Source organism: Ursus maritimus, unplaced genomic scaffold, assembly GCF_017311325.1.
Source record: "Ursus maritimus isolate PB19 unplaced genomic scaffold, ASM1731132v1 scaffold_18, whole genome shotgun sequence".
NCBI classification, from domain to species: domain Eukaryota; kingdom Metazoa; phylum Chordata; class Mammalia; order Carnivora; family Ursidae; genus Ursus; species Ursus maritimus.
The window spans coordinates 12,655,924-12,667,276 of NW_024424230.1; positions in this window are offsets into that span (position 1 = coordinate 12,655,924).

Below are 11,353 nucleotides of genomic sequence, written 5' to 3' on the forward strand. Positions count from 1 at the left end.
AGGAACAATCATAGAGAAAATTTAAAATAACTATGATTAATACGTTAAAGGATCTAGTGTGATCTTAGTATGGCTTTAGAGCAGTACCATAATATGCATTAATATACATATTCACCAGACAGGAACACAGAGCACAAAATAAATCACTGCTGCTAGAATAAGACATGACTCATATTAAATAAAGCAGTATACTCTGCAATTATCCTATAGTCTCCAAGGATTTGCTATTTTCTGTGCTCTGTAATTCTAATAAATGGGTTTGGTGGATACTATTTCCAAACATCTGGGATTACCAGTTCGAGAGAGTAAACATAATGATAAAGAAAACAGTGTAATGAGTGCAAAGAGAAAGAGAATTGAAAGTATATTACTGACCACACTGTTTTACAGAAAATTTTAAGTGACAGTTGTGACAGTTGTGACAATCAGATTGTCGCTAATTGCCCTAATATAAAATGAAAAAACATAAGGTCAATGCAACAACTGTAAGAACAAATACAAATTTAAAACAATTGGCTTAATTCTTCCTGATTCCTCTCCTTTCCTTTTTCTCACATTAACTCTAAGAAAATTTGTAATTCTAAGTACTTTCTCCTCTTTGAAATGAATTTATATCCTTTTGAAGACTAATTAAGCCTTCTGTCAGCTTCATGGCTTGAGGAATGCCTTTTCTCAAGGACCTGGGAACCATCTCATGAAACATAAACTTCATGGGATCCAGCACCATCTCCCAGATTCTGCAGAAGGGTAAGCACCTAAGTCAGAGGCCAAGTTTCAAAAACTACCTCCCATCTTAAAGATAGGAGAAGTTTGTTTTTCCTCTGGATAAAGCCAATTAGCTAACACACATGGTCACCTCAGCTCCCAGATGAATCTTCGATGAACTGTGTGTGATAAATGGGGCTGTGAAGTCCTCTTGGGGACTAGTTATTGTTTATTGTTTCAGAATCTCTATGTTATAGGTTACATCTGCTTGGCTATGTAACAGGATGTGATTCCCTTCTGCCTTCACAGTCTCTTAGCAAATTGCTTGTGATATGCAACACATTCTGGTTTAATATTTATTCAATAATGAAAGTGTCTTCTTTTTCTATTACCTTTGTCAAGAGAATGTCTAGGTTGGAAGACTTTATTTTTAATTATATTTCCCTTACACTCTCCACAATTACTGAGAGTATGCTTCGTCCCATCAGAATCCTGCCACAGGACAGTAAAAAAAAAAAAAATGTGTGATGATTACAACAACTTTAGAGAAAGGAGGTTCTGTTTTCTTATACAGCCTCTGACACTGTACTAAGCTGTACCCAGATTCTGGACCCACAGGAAACATCAGATCAGAAATGTTTACAATTTTCAGCTCCTACATTTTAGTGTAATTTTTACGCACCAATAAATAACGAATACTGGAACTGACTTTTTTTACTTTAATTTAAATGTAATGGAGCCACATGTGGCTGATGGCTGTACTATTAAACACCAGAGGTTTAAAATTATGTTTGCTTGCTATTTCATGTTTCTACTCAGGAATTTGGAGTCTCAAGCAAGGCAAGAAAAAGTCCAACTTTATGTCCCCCATGGGTCCACCATATGTACCCTTAGGAGTCAGATCACCTCCATACTTGTACAAGCCAAAGAGTTGCTTGAATTCACCCACAAAACTTCATCAAGCATTAAAGAAAATGATACCAACAGAAACTTAGATCTACACAAAGTATTGTAGAGTGACCAAAATGGTAAACTGTGGATAAATATAAAAGACATTTTTACTCATTTTTAAAAGATAATTGACTGCTTAAAACAAAAACAACAGCAATCTATCGCCGGGTTTATAAGAAACAGAAAAATAGGGGCACCTAGGTGGTACAGTCGGTTAAGCTTCCGACTCTTGGTTTCAGCTCAGGTCCTGATTTCAGGGTCATGAGATTGAGCCCTGCCACAGGCTCCATGCTTAACACAGAGTCTACGTGAGATTCTCTCTCTTCCTCTCCCTCTACCCCTCCTGCTTGTGTGTACTCTCTCTCTCTCCCTGAAATAAATAAATCTTTTAAAAAATTTTTAAATTATAAGAAACAGTGATATAAAATCTGTCACTACAATAGCAAAAAGGATGAGATGATGTAATAGAAGTACATTCTCTTAAAGCTGTCACATTAACAATTAAGTACACAGTATTTCCTGAAGGTAGTCAGTGAAGGTTTAAATATGCACAGTATAGACTCTAAAGCAGGACCAGTTTGGAGATAAAATGTAATACTAAATATTCTCAATCATAAAAGAAGAAAAGGGGAACAACAAACAAGACAAGCAGAAAACAAATGGCAATATGGTAGATTTAAACCCAAACGCAAAGTTACTTATAGCAAACACTAATGATCTAAACACTCTATTTAAAGAAATTGTCAGGCTGTATGAAAAAGCAAGACCCAATGTAATAAAGAGTCCAACTCCACTTTTAATATTTGATTGCTGACAGCATTGGAGGCCCAGGGCTCTCTCCCTCTGACCCCCATCCGGGCTAGCTGGTAAGAAAGCCCTTGGGCTCCCTCCCTTGGCACCTGCAGGAAGTGCAAACCAAGCAAGCTCTCGTGTACGAACTCTCACCCAGGGCCAACTACTAACCACAATAAAAGCCCTCCTGGCACTTAAGTCTGGGACCATGCCACACTCTGCCCAGAAAGCCTCATTATTTGAGTACCTTCTTGGTGCGGACCTGGTATCGTCAGATGCAATTTTTTTGGAGAAGGGTCCATTCTACCTTCACAAGATAATCACAACACCTCCACTACATGATGTCTATTAAAAAACAAACAAAACTTTAACTATAAGAACACATCTAGTTTAAAAGAAAGGATAAAAAAAAAACATACCATGCCAACATTAGTCACAGGAAAGCCTGAGTGGTTATATTATTACTAGACAAATTAAACCTCAGGACAAGGACCATTATCAGGGATGGTGAGGTATTGGCATAGGATGGATATATAGATCAGTGGAAGAACAGAGGACCTAGAAACAGACCCACATATGTATATGTCACAAAGTTTCCAAGATAACTAATTACTGGAGTAAGGATAGCCTTTCCAAGAAATGATGCTGGAACAACTGAATGTCCACATGAAAAAAAAAAAAAGTGCCCTAACCCTTACTTAACAAAGACTTATTCAAAATAAATCACATGTCTAAACGTAAAGGTAATACCATAAAAGTTCTAGAAAAAAACACAAGACAGTCTTAGCAAATTTGAAATAAGCAAAGATTTCTTAAATAAGGCCAAAGGGCGCGGCGAGGCTTCAGAAGCCATAAAAGAAAAAGTAATGAACAGGATGGACTTAATCAAAATGCAACCCATCCCATTGTGGGGGCGCTAGTCTCTCACCTCGCACCGCCCCTCCATGCCTGGCCAGGACAAGGTGGCGGTGGGCACGGCAGCCTGGAGGCCTCCATCCCCATCCCCCACAGGCGGCCTGGAGGCGGCATCGCATCCTGCATCACCTTCCCCACCCCCAGTACGTGCAGAAGCAGCTGGAGCTATGCGAGCGGCCACACCGGTGTACCTGGGCTTCCGGGACTGCATGTGAGTGATGGTTCAGGCCCCAGGGCTCCATTCCAAAGTGGCCATCGGGTCGGGATGCGCCATTCCTCAGCAACCACACGCCGGCGCCTTGGCAACAGCACGCGCCTGCTGCCCTGGGGCCAAGGCCGAGGTGGTCCTGTGCCTCCTGGAGATAATCATGGTGAAGTTCACTCACGACCAGATGTCCCTGAATCCCAAATCCAGAGGATTCTTTCAAGGGGGTCACAGAGATTCTGTGGAAACAAGGGCTGAAGGGAACAAGCCAGGACCTCCTGGAACAGCTGGTACGTAAGGGTCAACTCCAGGAGGCCCTGACCCGCAGCTCTCGCGGCGCTCCCAGATCTCGCGTGAACATACCCCGGGATGCTCAGGACCCGGATGCGGGGCATGCCGGCCTGGAGGCGTGGGAGTGCGCTTGCGCACTGTGAGGGATGAAGGGCTCGAGGCATTCTACGACGGCAGAGACTGATGTTTGGGCTTGGGCCGGGACTGCATGGAGGTGGCCATTCTGTTGGTCATCTGTGATGAGGTGGAAGCTCAAGTAAGTGTGGAAGACTAACTGAGCACCATAGGGTCTGCGCGGGGAGCGGGGCCAGGGGCCTGCCACCAGGAGCCTCCAGCCCAGCCCCTGCTGCCCTAGTCTCATGATTACAGAGCAGTCCAGCCAAAAGACCCCCTTCCCCTATCCCTTGCACTGCGTGGCCTGGGTTAGTTCCCTGTGGCCATCGAGTCCACACGTTCTGCGGTCTGACACGACCACTGTGTCCACGTGTATGGCCAGGGCTGGGTGTCCCTCAGGCCTGTGACTCATGAGCTGTGCGCCTCTGTGTCATGTTCTGTGTCACATGACCCTGTGCCCTGCTGCCTGGGGTGCCCGTGTGGCTTGGGTCTATAGCCCTGGAGCCATCGCCCAGTCCCAGCCCCGTGCCTTCCACTCTGGGCAGCAGAGGCACCTGCCGCAGCCTACTACAGCTACCTCTGGGCCTTTGCCTGGCCTCCCCACATTCCAGGGGCTTCATGCCCTAGCCCCCCTTATCCCACCATGGACCTTAACTGACCTTCAGGCCCTCCCTCCTCTAGCACAGGGTGGCACCCAGCACTCTCAGGACCATCTTCCCAAAACAGAATAAACCAGATTGGGGGGGGGGGGACCATGGAAGAAAGAAAAGCAATCCATATATTCGTCATGGAACTTTTATTCAGAATATATTAAAAGCAATTAGAGGTCCATAATTATAAAACAATATAATAAAAATGAGCGAAAGATTTGGACAGACACTTTGCAAAAGAAGATATCCACGTGGCCAATATCCACGTGAAAACATGCCTGACATCATTAGTCATAAGGGAAATGCATAAATTAAAACCACAATGAGATAATACCTACACACCCACTAGAATGTCTGTAATGAAGAAGACTGGCCACACCAACCATTGGTGAGGATGCAGAGCAACTGAAATGCTCATACATTGCTGGTGGGAATGAAACGTGGAGAACAGTTTGGCAGTTTCTTAGGAATTTAAATATATACTTATCACATGGCTTAGCAATTTCACTCCTAGATGTCTAAATGAAAAGAAATGAGAACATATGTCTACATAAAGATTAACACACACAAATGTGCATAGTAGCATTATGCATAGTGGCCAAACACCGGAAGCAACACAAAAGCTCATCAATGGGTAAATGGATAAACAAAATGTGGTTTATCCATACAATGGAATGCTGTTTGTCAATAAAAGGTAACAAACTACCGATATCTCAGCAACATTGATCAATCTCAAAAACACAGTGCTGAGCCAAAGAAGCTAGACACAAAAGAGGACATACTATATGAATCCATTTAAATGAAACTCTAGAAATGGCAACTCTACCCTGAAGTGATTGAAGGCAGATCAGCAGCTGCCTGGGCTGGGGTTTTATGGGGGTGGTTGACTAGGAAGCAGAACAAGAGAACCTGTGGGGATGATAGAAATATTCTGCATCTTGGTTGTGGTGGTGTTTTCAGGGATATACACATTTACAAAAACTCACGTTCTATGCTTAAAATAGGTGAATTTTATTTTATGTAAATTACACCTCAGTAAAGTCGATTATTAATTTTGTTAAAGTCTCTTCTGAATCTTACAGAAAAATCAGAAGTAACATATGTAGATACTCTCCCCTCCAGAAGAAGCTTAATCCCACCCCCTCACCTCCAGTAGGATAAGTGGAACTTAGTGACTTACTTCCAAGGAGTATAGAGTATGAAAAGGGAAAAATAACAACTTTATAGTATAGAAACCTGACAAACTCTATCTTAACCGGGTGATCAAGGTTAACATTCCCAGTGATGTCATGTATGTGGTCAGTTTCCCCTTCATATGACGTGACGAGAAGGCACTTCACTTTTGTGATATTCTTTCAAAAAGCCTAGAACCCCAGTCTAATCATAAGAAAATAAGTCAGTCAAATACAAAATACCCAACCAGTACCCTCAAAACTGCCAAGGTCATGAAAAACAAGGAAAGGGTGAGAAACTGTCCCAGATCAGAGGAGACTAAGGAGATAATGACAACTAAATACATTTGTTAAATCCTGTACTGGATTCTGGAACAGCTAATGGACATTAGTGAAAAAAATTAATGGTAAAATCCAGGTAAATCCTTGAGTTCAGCTAGTAGTAATAATATTAATTTTCTGTTACTTCATAAGCAATTCCAAAAATACAATCCCTCACAGTTCTATGAATCAGAAGTCCTAGCACAGTGGGACCAAATCCTACCCTCGGGGACTTACAACACTGAAACCAGGCTATCAGCCAGGCTGTGCTCCTTTCTAGAGGCTCAACAATTTGGGCTGTTGGCCAAATTTATGTGTTGCACTTGTAGAACTGAGTTTCCCATTTACCTGCTGGTTGTGAGCTAGGAGTCACTCTAAGGTCCTAAAGCTCTCAGAGTTTTGCCACACGGCATCCTCCATGTTCAAAGTCAGCAAGAGAATTTTGCTTCTGTCAAATCCCTCAGACTTTGCCTCTGACTTCCCTGTCTCTGAGCTCTAGACCAAGATTTTAAGGGTTCATGTGATTATACCAGGCCCACCCTGATAATCTCCCTTTCCTGAAGTCAAGTAGTATGGATTCTTTTTATTATTTTTTTTATTTGGATTCTTAATTGCTTCTGCAAAATCCCTGGACAGCAACACCTAGATTAGTATTTGATTGAATAACTAGGAGAAGGTATGTGTATACCAGGTGGAATCTTAGAATGCTGCCTACCACAGTGATGTACCAACGCTGATTTCTTAGATTTGACAGAAGTACCATAGTAATGTGAGATGATAACATTAGGGGAGACTGGAAGAGGGGTATATGGAAACTCACTGTACCATCTTTGCAACTTTTTTAAATCTAAAATTATTCCAAATAAAAAGCTAGTAGAAAACAGTATCTTCAAAAATCCTTGGTTAATGAAATGTGTCATTTCTTGCCTGCCGGAGCACAAACTAATAGAATTTCCATATTCAGTTACTATAAATAATAACAATGTATAGGATTGAGGGACAATGAGGAACAGTAACAATGAAGGAAGCAGGAGAAGGAGGGAGAGGAAGAGAAGGAAGAAAAGGAGGAGAAACAGGAGGAAGAAGAAGGGGAGGGAGAAGAAGTAGCAGCAGCTTACACTTATTGAAGTGCCAGGCATTTTCTTCAGTACTTTGTATAAACAATCTCATTTCATCTCTGAACCAACCAGCTAGGGCATTATTTTACTGAGTAATCTCCCTATTTTACAGATGGGGAAATTGCAATAGAAAAGGTTACATGACTTGCTCAAAGTCACACAGTTAATAAGTGGTGGAGCTGGGAATCAAATTCAGTTAATCTGTCTCCTGAGTTCTCATTCAGAAGCATCTTCCTGGGGCACCTGGGTGGTGCAGTCAGTTAAGCATCCAACTCTTGGTTTTGGCTCGGGTTGGGTGGTGATCTCAGGTTGTGATCTCGGGTAGTGAGATCAAGCCCCATGTTGGGCTCCACAATGAGCACGAAGTCTGCTAAAGTTTCTCTCTCCCAATCCCTCTTCCGCCCACCCTGCCTTGCACTCTCTCTCTAAAATAAATAAATAAATCTTTAAGGATAAAAAGAGAAGTATCTTCCCATTTGATCTCCCACAGTCCATGCATCCACAACATCAACCCATTCCTTCAGCCATCCTGTTCTTCCCTCAGAAACAGAGAGCTTCCAAAGAAGGTAACATAGGCATTAGTTCACATTTGGCCCAAATACTTCTGCAAATGTGATCCATCACCATGGAAGCCAAAACGATGTTGTCCTGAACTGCCTTTGCGTAAGAGAGTATTTGAAACTCCAGTCATCTTAGGTGTCTTTTTCTCTGTGCACAGAGCCCAGAGCTCATTGTGATGAGTTTGTGTTTATCTGTAAACACATTTTTATACCCAGAGTTTGATCAATTGCAATTATATATCCAATGAAATCTTACCAACTTACCCATTTTGAAGCAGATGTGAATTATACAATTCATTCTGAGAACAAGAAGCAAAAGATTCACTTGAAAAACAAATCTTAAGTGGAATTTTTTTTTTAAGATTTAACTGAGAGTTTTCTCTTCTTATTTTCCCTGTAATAATGGATGGTTTTCTATCTAGGCAAGAATATCAGCCAAGACTTCTGTTCTCTTATAATAAGTCAGCTGTGCCATTGGCATTCCCACTATCTGCAGCAGAAGAAAATATTTTTAATCAACTCCCCAAAATAACTAGGACTTCAGGCATCCCCCAAAACATTGGTCCCAACTTCCCTGCTATTTTTCAAATTTTTGTCTAAGGAGGTCATAGATTCCTCAGGATTCTTCAGGTACCCAGTAACAAAACTCAGCTTTTTTGTTTGTTTGTTTTCTTTTTTGGTGGAACTGTGAAAACAGAGTGGATCAAGTTATCTCTCCATGGATACATGACAGGTAGGTAGGTAGGTGGGTAGATGATAGATATCTCTATTTTATAGATCACTTGTTTTCAGGATTGATCTCATCCTCTCCTACTATATAAAGGAGAGCCTCCTACATCGTGAGAAGACTAGCATTTGACTTGGGCTAATACCTAGATTATCCTATTCCAACTAGTCACCCCCAAGAGAGCTTCTCTCCCCCCATCTTTGTATGAAGTCCCAGACCGCCTTCCCACCCCTAACACAGATTACCGTAGCTAAAAGATGAGTTAAAATGATTGCCTAAGCCTGGACCATGTTACCTTTCAGAGGCCTTTAGTACTATGGTTACTTGGTGCTAATGGTTAGCAACCCTACCCAGACTGGCACCAGAGAGGGCTTAACCAGCACCCCCTCTGCTGTTTGCCAGATACGATGTTGCTCATCTGTGTCACTTGGCTTTTTTTCCCCCAAGGTCGTCTACTTGTAGACATGCCTAGCTCCGTTGAAGATACTTGTAAAACCAAAAAAAGAGATCCTGAACACTTGGTCAAGGATGTGTGGAGTGAAGAGGCCCCATAACTGTAGCTGGTGGGTAAGCGCCAATCAAGATCCTGAACCACAACTATGGTTAGTGATACCTCTGTCATATCTGTTTCCTTATCACCACATCCCTACTTGCATTTCGATCCACTGTACGTCCTAAAGCCTTATTATTCATAACTTGGATGAATCACCTCCTCTCTTTCTTCCTTGCCTTTTTAAGTATATTTCAGTTTATTTAGTGGCTATCAGGTGGTGGTTGGAAAGAGCAGAGCTGATTTAGCCTACGCATCCTAAGCCTTAGAAGGAATCTGGTCCCAAATGCTCAGAGATTTTGTGAATATAGATTTCTGAGTTCTTCAGCTGACAGTTCTTCTCCATTAGAAAAAGTCTCACTCAACAAAAAGCCTATTAACTCTCCACCCCCTTTTAAATTCCTTTAAACATCTTAAATTCATGCTTCTTTTTATTCTTTATTTTATTTTTAATAAAAATTGTATATACTTAAGGTATACAACATAATTTGATATACAAAGTAAAATAATTCCATTCACAATAGCATCAAAAATTGTCGAAATTCCTTGAAAAAAAGATGTGTACACTTCAATCTATCAAATATTGCTGAAAGAAATGAAATTACTAAATAAATGAAGAGGCATTTGATGTTCATGAATTGGAAAACTCAATATTGAGCAAATTGGTCTATTAGTTTAATGCCATTCCTATCAAAATCCCAATAGCTTTTTAAATAAATTGACAAGCTGATTCTAAATTTTATATGAAAATGCAGAAGACCTGGTATCACCATAACAATTTTGAAGAGAACAAAGTAATTATACTCCCTGATTTCAAAACATATTACAAAATTATAATAATCAAGACATTGTGGTATTGTCATATCGGTAGGCATATAGTTCAATAGCATAAAATTGAGACCCCAGACATAAAATCTTATATTTATGGTTAATTGATTTTGATAAAGGTACCAAGACAATTCAATGTAGAAAGGATTGTCTTTTTAATAAATGATAGTGTGATAATTTATATATCTGTAGTCAAAAAAATCATAACTTAGACCCTTACCTCACCACACACACACACACACACACAAATGGACCATGGATTTAAATGAAAGAGTTAAAACTGTGAAACTTCTAGAAGAAAACAGGTGGAAATCTTTGAAAACTTGGATTAGGGAAAGAGTTCTTAAACACACCAAAAGCATTATCCTTCAAAGATAATGTTGATATATTAGACTCTATTTGCACTTCAAAAGACACCGTTAAACTACAAGATACTATTTTACAATCACGAGGACAGCTAAAATTTTAAAAACAGGTTATACCAAGTATTGGCAAGGATGAATAGAAATTGGTGCCCTCATACATTGCTATGGGATTGTAAAATGGTTGCCGCTACTCTGGGAAACAATTTGGCTGTTCCTCAAAATGACAAACATTAAGACATCATATGACCCAGCAATCCCATTCCTTGGTATATACCTAAGAGAAATGGAAATATATGCCCACACAAAACTTGTATACAAAATGTTCATAGCATTATTATTCATAATAGCCAAAAAGTAGAAACGATATAAATGTTCACCAGTTGATGAATGAATAAACAAAATCTGAAATATCCATGTAATGGAATAATACTCAGCCATAAAAAGAATGAAGTATTGATTCATGCTATAAATTAGATGAACCTTGAAAACATTATGCCAAGTGAAAGAAGCTAAATGCAAAAAACTACATACTTTATTATTCCATTTATATGAAATGTCAAAGAAAAGTTTATAAAGACAGAAAATAAATCAATAGTCGTCTGGGACTGGGGGTGGGAACAGGCATAAGGAAAACTTCTTAGGATGATAGAGCTATTCCAAAACTGGATTGTGGTGATAGATGCGTAACTGTAGAAATTTACCAAAAATCATTGAATTGTAAATTTACAATGTATGAATTTAAGTAGGTAAATTATAGCTGAAAAGAGCTGTTAAAAAAATAAGTCAGTAATGGGATCTTGTTAAAAACTGAAAAATAGAAGTCGAGTAAGCCCACAATAAGGAGCATTGGCAATAGATTGAGAGCCTCTAAAACAGCATCTTCAAGAAGAATACTATTTGGTAGTGCCCACAGCTCACTCACAAAATAACCAGAAATATGGAAATGGGCAAAAAAGAAGGAAAACACTCTTCTAAAAGTCATACCAGATATTTACTGTCACTTCAAAAAGTGACAGGTACAAATAGTGATGGGCTACAGTATTTATCTTCTCTAAATCACATTTGTTTCACAATATCAAAATGCTTACA